Raw genomic sequence first — 14,755 nt, forward strand, 5'->3', positions numbered from 1 at the left:
AGCTGGGTGACAGAGGTAAGAACAGAGTAGGCACTGCTGAAGACGACCTTAGCTCCCTCAAGGCTGAGGTGTGCGGTCTATCCAGAAGGGTCCAGGAGGTCAGTAGGAAGAATGATGACCTTGAATTGCGCTCTAGATGCAACAATATCTGCATTATTGGCATCCCAGAGAACAACATCGACAGCCGTATGGAGGAATACATAGAGCAAACCCTCCTGACCTTGCTGGACTCCCCCAAATTATCTCCACAATTTGCCATTGAAAGAGCCCACTGTGCCCTCATGGCCAAACCTAAACAGGGAGCTCCTCCCCGTACAATTATTGCGAGGGTGCTGAATTACCGCAACATGGACGCTCTTTTGCATGCCGCGAGAGCCAAGGGTGAGCTGCTCCTGGGATCCTCCGGAATTCACCTCTACCCGGATTTCTCCACTGCCATCCAGCATCAACGCAAAACCTTTCTATCCATGAAGAAGAAACTGCGCAACCTAGGAGTGAAGTACTCCATGTTATACCCTGCTAAGCTCAGTGTCGAGCATGTGAACCGGATCCACTTCTTTACTATTCCTGAAGAAGCTACCACTTTGTTTTTCGGGGGGGTTGTGGGTGGGAGCGATCAAGTAGCATCAGAGGGGAGGGGGGTATGGGTTATTATTATGACTGTAAATCAACTAACGTAAAACCATGTTTCTCTACTAAAGAAAGGTTTATTTCAGGCACATTTTTTTATCATATGCATAAATATATATTTGCATGCATTTTATTTTTAAAGGGGACAACTCCATATATATGTCAAAAATTGTATTACATGGCCTGCAGTAACGGCCATATAGTTATGGTTAAGTTTCTAAACCCATAGGAAGAGCACTTTTTGGGCGTCTTATAACTTCGCTCCCCCTGGATGAATCCTCACCAAACTTTGCAAAAAAGTATGTGGCCCACTCTGAAGTTTGGTGAGGTTTGGTCAAGGGGGGGCAAAGTTATAGGGGGGTCAAAACAATTATTTTTTCCCCATAGACTGAATGGAGAACAAACTTTGCTCACGCCTAAGTCCAACTAAACTGCTGGATGGATTTTCACCAAATTTGTGGCAGGAGGGCAGCTTGGTCCCGAAAGCGTGCTTTTGTAAATTTGGTTGAAATCCATTTAGTAGTTTTTTTAAAACAACCAAAAAGTAGGTCCCAAACAATTAGTGATATCTATGTCAGCTCCGCGGACACACTTCCCTGTTCGGTCAGTGGACAGGACCCCGATTGGATTAGAAGGCAACGTGTCCGCAGACATCAGAAACGCCCATTGATTGGATGGTAAAAAGCACGAAGTGCGTCAGATTTTTGGAAACATCCGCCATCTTGGATTTGCGGACAACAACTCGTGTCTGCAGACATCGCAGTAAAAACATATTAAAAAAACCACAACATTGCACTTGTCAAACTTATCAAATAATCTTTGGGGAGGTGAGGGGTGATGAGGATGGGATGGGATATGGCTGGAAGAAGCAAAGAAATGGCAGTTTTTTCACCGTGAAAGTCTGCGAACGGTTCGGATGTTCGCGAACAGTCCTGAGAATTTAACAGACACCTCAGCATTACAGGGTTGGTGAAAAGCAGTTCTTGGATGGCTTATAACATTGGCGCCACTTAATGAAACTGCATGACATTTTATTCCTTACCTGATTCTGAATGAGTTTGCAACGTTTGGTGGGATTCTGTCAAGAAGGGGCACAATTAGAGGGGGGTCCTAAAATAATGTAAAGATTTATAATTGAGGTGCCATTTGACAAATCTACACTTAATTGGGCAAACTAATAATAAATCTAGATATTAATGTTTTTGCAAAGTTTGGTGGGATTTTGTCAAGAGGGGCAAATTTAGAGAGGGCCCCAAAATAATGTAAAGGCTTATAAATGCGGTGCAATTTGATTAATCTACACTTAATTTGGCAAAGTGATAATAGATCTAGATATAAATGTTTTTGAGAAGTTTGGTGGGATTCTGTCAAGAGGGGGCACAATTAGAGGGGTGTCCTAAAATATTGTAAAGGTTTACAATTGAGGTGCCATTTGTCAAACCTACACTTAATTTAGCAAACTGATAATAGATCGAGATATCAATGTTTTTGCGAAGTTTGGTGGGATTTTGTCAAGAGGGGGCAAAATTAGAGGGCGGGTACCAAAATATTGTAAATACTGATAAATGTGGTGCCATTTGACACATCTACACAAAGGTTTACAAAAAGATCATAGATCGAGATATAAATGTTTTCATAAACTCTGAATGGATTTTGTTTTTTGACAAGTGTCATAATGTAGGTACAAAAAATAGTGATATACCTTTGTTGACCTGAGGTGTAGCCTGTGGCCATGGGCAGTGGCCAGATTGTCCAGGTCATGGAATAAGGACATGTACCGGACAATCAGGCTACTGGCCATGATCACGAGGGACAACACATGGGTTTAAAGTGGCCATGTCCACCTGGGACTGGCTTTGTGGTAAAGTTATTTGAAATTGGGATAGGTTTGAAAGGGAAGAAAAATGTGCTCATGGTAATATGGTCAGAGGGTTCTCTTTTCGCCTTCTGCAGTCTGCCATGGAATGCAAAGAGGGGCCCTGTACGGAACCCTGCCTTCCCTTTCCATGGTGGTCATCATAGAAAAGAATTTTCCTTACTACACCGTGACGCCACAGGCCATAGGCGTCCCGGTGTAGGTAGAAACATCCTTTTGTTAGCATCCCGGGTTCCCACTTTGGGAACCTAGGGTTCTGATGGCCTTCATCCCCCATTACAGGGGATGGAATGGAGGGATAATGGTCCAGAACCCTCGTCATCCACCCTTGCTTTGCTTGGGCTGATAACTTAGGCTGCTAGGCCGGTATCCACCGTTCCATCCCTGGAACGGGGGACAAATGCCACAATATTGCCATTAGCATAACACAAAATGCAAATGGTAATGTTGGAAAATCTTATTGAGTCTATATACTTTACTGAGAAATGTAAAGTAGATTTTTTAACTGTGAAAGGTGGTTCATAAAAGGAACATTTCTTTTATTTTTTTGGATGCATTCCATTTTTTGTCAGGAGAGCTTAGAACGAAAGGTCGGGAGGGAAATGAGTGAAGAGGCACCAAACCCTAATATGGAGGGGCAGGTGGACATGGGAAAATGTTGTGCGTGTGTTATTTCTAAGGTAGGGGGCAGTGTTTCTCATGCTCCTTGATGACAGAAGTGATGTCATCAATCATATTTGTGATGTCATGGGTGTTATTCTTAGCAGTGCACGGTGGTGGCACGAGTTATGGTTGCTTAGCTTACCATAACTGGCGAATTTCAGGTTATTTTTGGTTTTACTTGTAACCATAACATCCCTTTAACAATGTTTTTTCACCGAATTTGATAGGTTTTTATTAGCACATCTTAACTATAACATCCCTTTAACAAAGTTTTTTCATTGAATTTCATAGGTTTTTATTACTGTAACTTAACCATAATGTCCCCTTAACAAAGTTTTTTCATTGAATATATATATTGTTAAGGATTTCAAGCAGGCCCACACCCGAGTCTCGCCTAGCATCAAGTGCTCAAAGTGAAATACTTATTTATTATGTCTATAGGTTCAATATTCTGAATGATATACCACTCATATCACACCCGTCTCAAAACACCCCCAAGGTCACACTGGACCAGTAATCAGGCTAGTTGGTAAAAGTAAATATTTATTTATTTAAAATTCAAATCACACATAAGTTTTAATATATATGGGCAGCAATCACCAAGCGGTGACAATACAATTCAGAAAATAAGTAAAGCAATTGAATTCACTTATAGTAATGTAGAATAGAAAACACAGGAAAAAGAACAGTTTTGGTTTGTGAACAGATAGTGTTTAGGTTAATATTTCCCCCTGCAAAGTTCTTAAGGCAAACATGAGCAATCCTACTCAGATGTCAGTAAGCAGCAGGTATTCAGGAATGAAAAACAATGTCTAGAATTTGAATGCAATCTTCCCTCCCCAAACAAGAGAGAAAAGCACTTTTGGAGATTGACACTTTTACAATGACAGGTAAAATGGCTTTGTGAGACAATGCAAAGTGGGCAAACATGCTTAAATTGATAGAAATTATTATGAGAGCAACACTAATCAGGTCCTAACACACATGAGTGACAAGATGAGCAACAGTACACACTTTAGATCAGGATGGGAGTTAAGAAAAACTTTGGATGGGAAAAGACACGTGTAAAACCTTTGAAAATGTAAATTTGCGGCAAAATGTAACTATGCGATTTTTGATAAAAATGGGTCAAATACACTGTTCCACGATGTGGTTGTGGATGTAGCTAAGGGTCTTAGGTGTAACTGAAAGTTGAAATTACGTTTCTATCTATAAAATTGAAGAAGTTATGGAAGTTTTAGTGAGAGGCATTTTTGAAAAATAGAACAGAGAAAAGCAGAAATTCGGTTTTAAAAATGACATATTGGTTTTATTACACTATATTAATGACTATGAAAAAGAGAATGCCACCCGTGAATCTCGACAGTGAAGCACGGCCGCTTGTAACTCTTCACATATGATACTCTGGTTTCCGTTCTGTATGGGAATTACTTTATTTAATCCAATCACCAATGGGTTATGGTTTATTGACACAAAGTGGGAAAAATCAGCGCAAGAATGGTTCTGACAATATTAGAGGTTCTGAAGTTAAAGATGGGATAGGTTGAGATTGGGATAAGGCAGGGCAATATGCTATGGGTGACGATTATTCCTGTTGATACTTACAGCCCACTGTAATTAAGATTGGACCGTCATGGTTCTGGTCATCGGATCGGGTCTACCGGCAGCGGGGCACCTCTGGCAGGATGATCAGTGGGTGGTTCTGGTCAATTAAACTGGCACCTCAACTGGATTTGGAATGGATTGGCCCTTCTGGTCACTGGACATGGTAAATTAGCGTGATGGCAAGTTTCTGCAGGCAAGCGTGATGGTAGAAAGCCAGACTGGATAAGAATTAATTTCCCTTAAGTTTGGGATGGTTGGATTTGGGCCTAGCTAAAAAGAGTTCAGCAATGCTAAGGCCTGGGTTCTGCAAAGAAGTCTGGAATCAGGACAAGATGAAAAGTTCTGGAACAAAGCATTGCGCGGAAATCAGGATGTGGTCAGGAATCAGTGTGTCTATGTGTGGTGAAGTTCCTATATTTATCCTACCAAATGACATCACAAAGTTTATGGTATGGGCAGAATTTCAAACCACACCCCCACTGTCATGATCTCTGCTTCCAAAAGGTCAGGGTTTTCCCAACTCCCTTGGAAGCAGATCCATAACCCAGGTTCCGAGTGCCAACCAGTCCCAATTGGGACCTTTTGGACCCAGTCCTGGCGCCAGTGGCACCAGGCTCATAAATATGCCCAGTCCCAGCGCTGGAAGCGCCGGGCTCATAATGCTTGGGTGGACTTACCTGCAGCAGACCATGCTGCTTACTTGCCTGCCAGTTGAGTCTCTGATCCTCTTCTGTTTGGAACTACTTTTCCTGTTGGGTTGGGCAGGAGCCACTCCCTAGATTCAGAACACTGGAACTCTTCTGGAAAGAAGGAACTCTTTTCTTACCTAGGCGTGGCTGTGGAAGGAGATACCTAAGCACTACAGGAGGCTATTTAAACCACACCCGATGGATGAATCTTGCTTTGCGTTATTCTGCATCCTCAGCAGCAGAACGCTCATCGTGTCTTCTGCATCTGATCCTGGGCCTAAGGAAAAAGGCTTACCATTCTGAATCCAGTCTTCAGCAACACCTATAAAGACAAGAAAGAACAGGTTAGCATTACGGTCTTTAGTGACAGCTCTTCACTTACCTGGTCCATCGGCTGTCACCAACGCCTCGCGCTGCATTCCGGCATCTGAAAGACAAAGGCTTACCTACTCTTCGTGCGCTCCGGAAGTCTTCACACTGCATTCCGGCATCTGAAAGACAAAAGCTTACCAACTCTTCGCACGCTCCGGAGGCCTTCGGCGCTGCATCCCGCATCTGAAAGACAAAACAAGGTGCGTTTAAAGACATTGGGAAACTTTAATACTCACGTGCCATTACCCCTTTCCACATCTAACCCAGTGGGTATTCCGGCACCCTGCAGCCGCCCCGAACTTGTACCTGCAAAATAAAAAGACAGTTAGAGCGCATCGTGAAGCAGGCAACAAGCGCTTACTTACGTGCTTCCAGGCGCTTCTATTCATCACACGGGCTCCATCTTCAACTCACTTCAGCCCGCCATCCGCCATCGCCGGAACCCTGCAAAACAAGAGACATCATTACTAAAGACTTTAAAGACATTAGAATTACTCGAAACTTACCGTTCGTGCAGTAAACGACGGACAGCAGTCCTCTGAAGTCAAGAGGCCTGCTCCCCTTATCCAGTGAAGAAACTGGTTACAGCACCCTGCCTCGAGGCAGATGGAGAGCACGGCGTTCACTTACCTAAGGTGAGATCGTCAACCTTTGGGGTTCGACAGGAGAAGAGAAAGGGAAGAAGAGAGAGACATTCAATAACCCAGTTCATTAATCCCACATTTTCTATCTGCAGACATCTTACCCTTCAAGCCAGACATACAGTGCACAGAGGTCCAGCCCAAAGAGCCAGCCGTGTGTTACACATCACCTTTGAAGATACGGTATACGCCCAGTCAAGACCGGCGCCTCTACGGGAATCAGGTGAGCGTTACAGAACGCAAAGCCTACCACAAAACTCCCGTCCAGGCGCTATGGAAACCTCGGATACCGACCAGCTAGCCCAGTTTCTTGGGGAACTAAGGGCAGAAGTGCATGCAGCCCGTCAGGAAACGAACGCTCTAAGAAGGGAACTGATTATTTCCAAGGAACGAACAGATGATCTCGCTAGACAATTGCTACAGTCACAAGCCGGACAGATCCCGTTACCCGCATCTGGGGGAAATCTTCCTTCTACATCCTCTATGAATCCAGTGCAGATCAACCTACCTGGGAATGTACCTCTGGCTCCGCCCGAACGATTTTCTGGTGACCCAAAGAGGTTTGCAGTATTTATCAATCAGTGCCGGTTGCATTTCTTATGCCGGCCAGCAGCCTTTCCAACTGATCAAGCTAAAGTAGCTTTCGTGCTTTCGTACCTTAGTGGCAATGCGGCAGACTGGTCGATCCCTCTAGTAAATCAAGATGATCCGGTCCTCCATGATTTTCAAGCTTTTCAGCTCAGTATGGAAAAACTGTTCGCAAGACATTCACAGGGGCAGGCCTTGGACAATGAGCTTCTTTCGTTGCGACAAGGTAATCAAGACCTTTTGGCTTATATTGCGTCTTTCAACAGACTGATAGTGGAAACACACTGGCCTGAGGACAAAAGGATTATGCTGTTTTATAGAGGTCTACGCGGAGAGCTCAAAGATGTGTTAGCCCAAGTAGTGAATCCCCCACAAGATTGTTCGGACTATATAGACTTAGTCGTTCAAATAGATCACAGACTGCAGAACAGGAAGGCTGATCGTTCCAAGTTTGATGCTCGAGTATTTTCCAAACCGCCAACGCCTTCCAAAGGAGTAGACTCCGGGGAACCCATGCAAATAGGGGGTCTGAAAGGTCCTCTAACACAAAAGGAGCGGGAAAGGAGAAAACAGTTGCAATTATGCCTCTATTGCGGAAACTCAGGGCACTTTCTTCGAGACTGTCCGGTGAAACCAGCCAAGAAGGCAGTAGGAGCTGCAGTTACCAAAGTTACAAACTCTGAGCAGGGAAACGACCTCGCCCGACAAGAATAGAGGTCCTCTTGCCGAGCGTGAAAACCAGTTCCGTGACCTCGCATTTCGTGATACCTATGGTCCTCATTAGCCCTGATAATCCAGATCGATTACATGCAATTGAAGCTTACGTCGACAGCGGTGCCATCGGCAATTATGTGGATCATGAAATGGTTTTGAGGATGAATCTAACTCTTTGTCCAAAGGCTGTAAAGGACGTCATTACTACGGTGGATGGTACGGAGATAGCCTCCGGGCCAGTAACGCATACCACTCAAGAAGTGACGCTAGTAAGTCAAGATGGACACCATGAGAAGATCGTGTTCGATGTGATCAAGGCCCCTCAGTTTCAGATTATTCTAGGAATACCTTGGTTAGAGAAACACAATCCTCTGATCGATTGGCGAGCAAGAACGGTCCAGTTTCCAGAATGTGTCTCTACTTGTCACCCTCCACCTGGTGTTGCACTGGCAGCAATTTCTTCAGAGACTCCCCAGTTACCTCCCGAATACCTAGAATACCAAGATGTTTTCCGGAAGGATCAGGCTAACTCTCTACCTCCTCATAGGTCTTATGACTGCCAGATCGACCTGATACCTGGATCTACTCCTCCTTGTAGTAGAATTTATGCCCTCACCGAGCCTGAGAACCTTCACCTTCGACAATACCTGGATCAATACCTGGCAAATGGGTTTATTCGTCCTTCCAAGTCCCCTGCTTCTTCAGCTTTGTTCTTCGTTCCAAAAAAGGAAGGAGACCTTAGAACTTGTATAGATTATCGCTCCCTGAACCAGATCACCGTTAAGAATAGATATCCGTTACCTTTTATCCCTGAACTCCTGGACCAAGTCAGAAAAGCATGCATATATACAAAGCTGGATCTTAGAGGAGCTTACCACTTGGTACGAGTAAAAGAGGGCGATGAATGGAAGACGGCCTTCCGCACCAAGTATGGGCGATTTGAATATCAGGTCATGCCCTCCGGACTTTGTAATGCCCCGGCCGCCTTTCAATATTTTATGAACGATGTCCTCAGAGAGCTCATAGATATGTGTGTTGTTGTTTACATTGACGACATCCTCGTTTATTCTTCATCGGAATCTGAACATCGGAAACACGTGAAAATGGCCCTCGAAAGATTGCGTCAACACAAACTTTTCGCTAAGTTGGAAAAATGTGTTTTCAACGTGACTGAAGTTGAATTCTTGGGATTCATATTATCACCTGGCGGAGTGCGTATGGATTCAAAGAAGGTCGATGCAGTTCTCAAATGGCCATCACCATCCTCCGTAAAAGGTGTGCAAAGCATGTTAGGCTTCTCTAACTTTTACCGCAGGTTTATCCCCGAATTCTCTCGAATAGTCCAGCCCATCACTGCCTTGTTAAAGAAAAACAAACGTTTTGAATGGTCTACCGAGGCGGAACAAGCTTTCCAGGATTTGAAGACTAAATTTATCTCTGCACCAATCTTGAAAACACCCTCGCCCCGAACTCCCCTACATCGTGGAAACTGATGCTTCAAGCCTTGCCATGGGGGCAGTTCTATCACAAAAGGACCCGGTAACCAATCAGTTGCATCCTGTGGTATTTTGGTCCCGCAAATTCTCGCCTCCTGAAATCAATTACACGATTACTGAAAAGGAACTTCTGGCTATCAAGTCTGCCTTTAAGGCTTGGCGGCATTATCTGCTGGGGGCCCGACACACCGTTACTGTGATTACGGATCACCGAAACCTGCAATATTTGAAAACCGCAAAAGCCCAATCCTCTAGACAACTCCGTTGGGCATTATTCTTTGCCGAGTTTGACTTCATAATTACCTATCGACCTGGTACAAAAAATGGTAAAGCTGATGACCTTTCTCGGATGGGAGTGGAAGAACACTTGATCAACCCTAAACCTGTACCAATCATTCCCGAACAAAGAATTCTGGGTGTAATCGCCACAGAATCCATAGAGGAAGTTAAGGATAAAGCCAGGCAACTTGTAACTCCAGCAGACATACAGAATTGGCATCTGCAGGGAAAGGACTTTGCAGTAAAGGACAACTTATTGTATTTCCAAGAACGATTATACCTACCCAGCACAGATTTACAGAAAAAAGTAATCTCTTGTTATCACGATTCTTTAATGGAAGGACATCCCGGTATGGCCAAGACCTCAGAAAAGATCAAGCGCTACTTCTGGTGGCCGTCTTGGAAAAAAGATATCAGAGACTTTATAATGTCCTGTGGAGTATGCGCCCAAAACAAGAGTCAAAAGGAAAGACCAGCAGGCCTCTTACGCCCTATTGACATCCCACCTCGCCCTTGGCATACGCTTTCTATGGACTTCATCACCGATCTACCTCCATGCTCCGGATACAATACGATTCTAGTAATCGTGGACTTATTCTCCAAGATGGCGCATTTCATTCCGCTCAAAGGCTTGCCAACAGCAGCAACTCTGGCCCGAGAATTTCTCGAAAACATCGTCCGACTGCACGGTTTTCCTTCGGTTCTAATTTCGGATCGAGGTAGTCAATTTATTTCTCATTTTTGGCGAAGTTGCTGTCGGTCGGCTCAAATTGATGTGAGACTATCGACCAGTCACCACCCTCAGACTGACGGACAAACCGAGAGGACCAATCAAACTCTGGAACAGTATTTACGCTGCATGCTGCAACAAACTGAAAAAACTTGGAAAGACATCCTTTGGATAGCCGAATATGCCTACAATAACTCTGTCCATTCGGGAACTGGGAAAACCCCAATTTTTCTTTTGTACGGCAGTCACCCTCGAACCTCGGAGTTGGATCCCCTCCAAGATCTTGAAACACCAGCAGTAGACTACCTGCATTCTACAATCACCCAAGCCTTTAAGGAAGCTGTTTCTCACCTTCAAAGGGCTAAAGAACAATACAAGAAAGGAGCAGATCAACATCGGAAGGAAGCCCCTCAATATCAAGTAGGGGATCAAGTCTGGTTATCCACCAAATACCTACCTCTAAAAGGGCCACGCACATTCAACCCAAGATACCTTGGTCCCTATACCATCACTACCATAGTAAACCCAGTAGCGGTCAAGTTGGACTTGCCCCCGCACATGAAGATACATCCGGTCTTCCACGTCTCTCTATTAAAACCCGTGCAACCTCAAACCCGACTAACCAAATCTCCAAAACCTATCCTAGTTGATGGAGAACTCGAGTTTGAAGTCAAAAGCATTCTGGACTCCAAGATCTCCAAATCTAAACTATTCTACCTAATTGACTGGAAAGGCTACGGCCCCCAAGAGAGATCCTGGGAACCTGCTGAATATGTCCACGCTCCTCGCCTAATCAAAAGATTTCACCGAACATTTCCTGACAAGCCTAAACCCCCGGAGAAGCCCGGTTTGGGAGGGGCCTTGAGGGGGGGTACTGTCATGATCTCTGCTTCCAAAAGGTCAGGGTTTTCCCAACTCCCTTGGAAGCAGATCCATAACCCAGGTTCCGAGTGCCAGCCAGTCCCAATTGGGACCTTTTGGACCCAGTCCTGGCGCCAGTGGCACCAGGCTCATAAATATGCCCAGTCCCAGCGCTGGAAGCGCCGGGCTCATAATGCTTGGGTGGACTTACCTGCAGCAGACCATGCTGCTTACTTGCCTGCCAGTTGAGTCTCTGATCCTCTTCTGTTTGGAACTACTTTTCCTGTTGGGTGGGGCAGGAGCCACTCCCTAGATTCAGAACACTGGAACTCTTCTGGAAAGCAGGAACTCTTTTCTTACCTAGGCGTGGCTGTGGAAGGAGACACCTAAGCACTACAGGAGGCTATTTAAACCACACCCGATGGATGAATCTTGCTTTGCGTTATTCTGCATCCTCAGCAGCAGAACGCTCATCGTGTCTTCTGCATCTGATCCTGGGCCTAAGGAAAAAGGCTTACCATTCTGAATCCAGTCTTCAGCAACACCTATAAAGACAAGAAAGAACAGGTTAGCATTACGGTCTTCAGTGACAGCTCTTCACTTACCTGGTCCATCGGCTGTCACCAACGCCTCGCGCTGCATTCCGACATCTGAAAGACAAAGGCTTACCTACTCTTCGTGCGCTCCGGAAATCTTCACACTGCATTCCGGCATCTGAAAGACAAAACAAGGTGCGTTTAAAGACATTGGGGAACTTTAATACTCACGTGCCATTACCCCTTTCCACATCTAACCCAGTGGGTATTCCGGCACCCTGCAGCCGCCCCGAACTTGTACCTGCAAAATAAAAAGACAGTTAGAGCGCATCGTGAAGCAGGCAACAAGCGCTTACTTACGTGCTTCCAGGCGCTTCTATTCATCACACGGGCTCCATCTTCAACTCACTTCAGCCCGAAGACGAAAGTCTGCTGAGCTCTTTGTTGTCAATATGCGGGAACCTACAGCATCCATTAAGGCTTCCTGTAGCAAGGGAGTGTCAACTGAAGTGTCATCTTTCCCAGGCTGGGCACTGTTAAGTCAGAATTAAATAGTTACTTAACTCCAAACTGGGTTACTTAAAAATTCACTTTAAGCTCTTTCATTTAAAACATATAAAAATAAGCACAGTTTACAAGGGATTTGAACATTTAAAAGAATTAAGCCCTTCACAAACATGATGTTAAAAAGGTGAATTTTGCAATTTCTTCAGGGAAAAGAAACACATTTAAATTGGGTTTTTACATATAATTTTCTTATGCAGCGCACACACACATTCAACTCAGCATTATTCTGTCTTTGAGTGCTGGAAATTATCTGCAATCTGGAAGTAAGTAGTCAGTTTATGCTTGGAGTCTTCTCTGCACAGCTGAAATTGATAAGTTTCCACCTTTATCTGCACTTTTTCCGTGTAACTGAAAACAAATTGTTGCTGGACTGGTGTTTCATAAATACATTTCTTAGCTGGTGTCACTCACAGAGGCCCGGTTTCTTCTGACTGCACTGGGTGATCTGTGGTGTCAGCACACTTTTCATTTCAGTAGTTCACTTGGAAAATGACTGAATTTCGCCCCAAAACAGCACTTTGAAGGTTGCAATTGATTGGGAAAGCTGCATTTTAATGGCATTATCTGTTTTTAGCCCATGTCTGTAGCCTTGCTTCATGTGACATATAACGGCACCCACTGGCATTCTCCTGCAGTGAGTTCTGTTTTTACACCAACTTTGACTGTGTGTGGAAGGGTTGTGCAGCCTTTTGTGATTTATGAATCATGCACAGTTTTGCAGGTTTGGCGTGCACCGGGGTTTGCGCATCCATTTTTGGCTGTTTCTTTCCCCATTGGAAAAGGGGTATAGTGGGGCACATTGGAATGGGTACAAATATCCCACAATATACATATCCCAGTTTTCACCCCAAATTCCACTTTTGAACTTTTGTCTCTCCAAGTTGTGTAGTCAATTTTGGAAGACAGTGTATTTTCAATTGACAGAATAGATAGGCTATTGAATCTCTGTTGGCCCATTGTTGACCGTAGGTATTTTTATATTAATGAAATCTTGCTAAAGGAATGTTCTGCTGTAGCAAGACTCACAGGGATTGTTAGAAATATCTGAAGACCTAAGCAGACCTGTGGAAATATATTTTCCACATTTTCCTTGCAGAGTGTTTTCAATAAATGTAGAGGAGCAGGGTCTGTACAATCTTTAAGGTTAGGAAGTATTTTCCCCACACTGCACAGATGGTTAAGTTTGTCAATAAGCTTTTCAGATAAATCCTCATTATAACATTGTAGCAACTTGGTGGCTTAACTGTGAACCAATGTTGGTGAAAGTTCCATAATACACAATGGGCCTCATCAAAGCCATGTTGATATCCTGGTGGTAACTGCGCTGGGATACCGCAAATGCTATAGGCATTACTGCTACTCGGTCCAGTGCTATTGCAGTTGTATCCCAAGTAGTGGTAATGCAGTAATTTCCCATTACTGTTCATAGGACTCTATGGGGATTTTTTGCTCTATTAGCACCAGCAGTAATATCGCTTGTGGTAATAGCACTGAAAATAGGCAGAAAGCTGGAGATCTACATGCAGCTCAGAGCTGGAGATAAATCTCCAGCTTTCCGCTTTCCACCCAAACTCGGGATTGGACAGAGCAATAATTCAGAAGTAATATCCCAACCTCTGATGAGGCCCAATATCTGTTAGAAACCTGTTCTGCCAATTTCTACAACCGAATTATCAACCACTCTGTAAAAAACATTTCTGCAGAAAATTGCTTCTTCCAGTGTTTTCAAGTCTGTTTCCAGGAGGTAATGTCTCTTCTTGTGTTTTATCAAACATTGTTTTCCATTCTTTTTTTTCTTTTACTTTTTTTTATTACGCTTGACATTACAATTGAAGGGTAAACAGTGGATAACATTTGTTGATTGCAGTAATAGCATATACAGACAGTATACTACAACAGCAGTTGAAAACAGGGGTTATCAAACGGTGGCTAGCCACTAAGCCTATATGGCATGACATTCAGTGCTATCCCTTTGGTAGGATTGCTGTGGGGGGAAGACAATACAGAAGATATGCCATCCATCCCAGTGGAGAAAGATGAGAGATAGAAGCGGAATCAGGGCCACACAGGCCCAGGTAATGGCAGATAGCCACTGCGCATGTGTGGGTGCCTGGGGACGGAGCCAACACATCAGGATGCATCGCACTGCAAGTACCATACATGGACCAGCAAGCTTTCGGGAGTAACAGTGAAGGCCAGGAAAATCATGAAAAATGCATTTAAACAGGGATGGCGTGAACACATGGTCTAGGATAGATGAGAGCGTGGAGAAGAACTCAAACCAGAATTGAGTAAGACAGGGGCAGGCCCAGATCATGTAGATATAGGTTGCATCATCAGACCTACATCTGGGGCATTCCGGAGAGTGGTCCGGTAACATCCGATTTAATCGAATTGGCGTGTAGTGGTACCTGTGTAAAACTTTAAATTGGATCAGCTTAAAACAGGAGTTGAACGATACCTCCTGAGTGCGGGCACACATGCGTCTCCAGCATTGGTCAGTTACCT

Source organism: Ambystoma mexicanum, chromosome 7q (assembly GCF_040938575.1).
Source record: "Ambystoma mexicanum isolate Mex_15411 chromosome 7q, UKY_AmexF1_1, whole genome shotgun sequence".
In the NCBI taxonomy this organism is placed as follows: Eukaryota; Metazoa; Chordata; class Amphibia; order Caudata; family Ambystomatidae; genus Ambystoma; species Ambystoma mexicanum.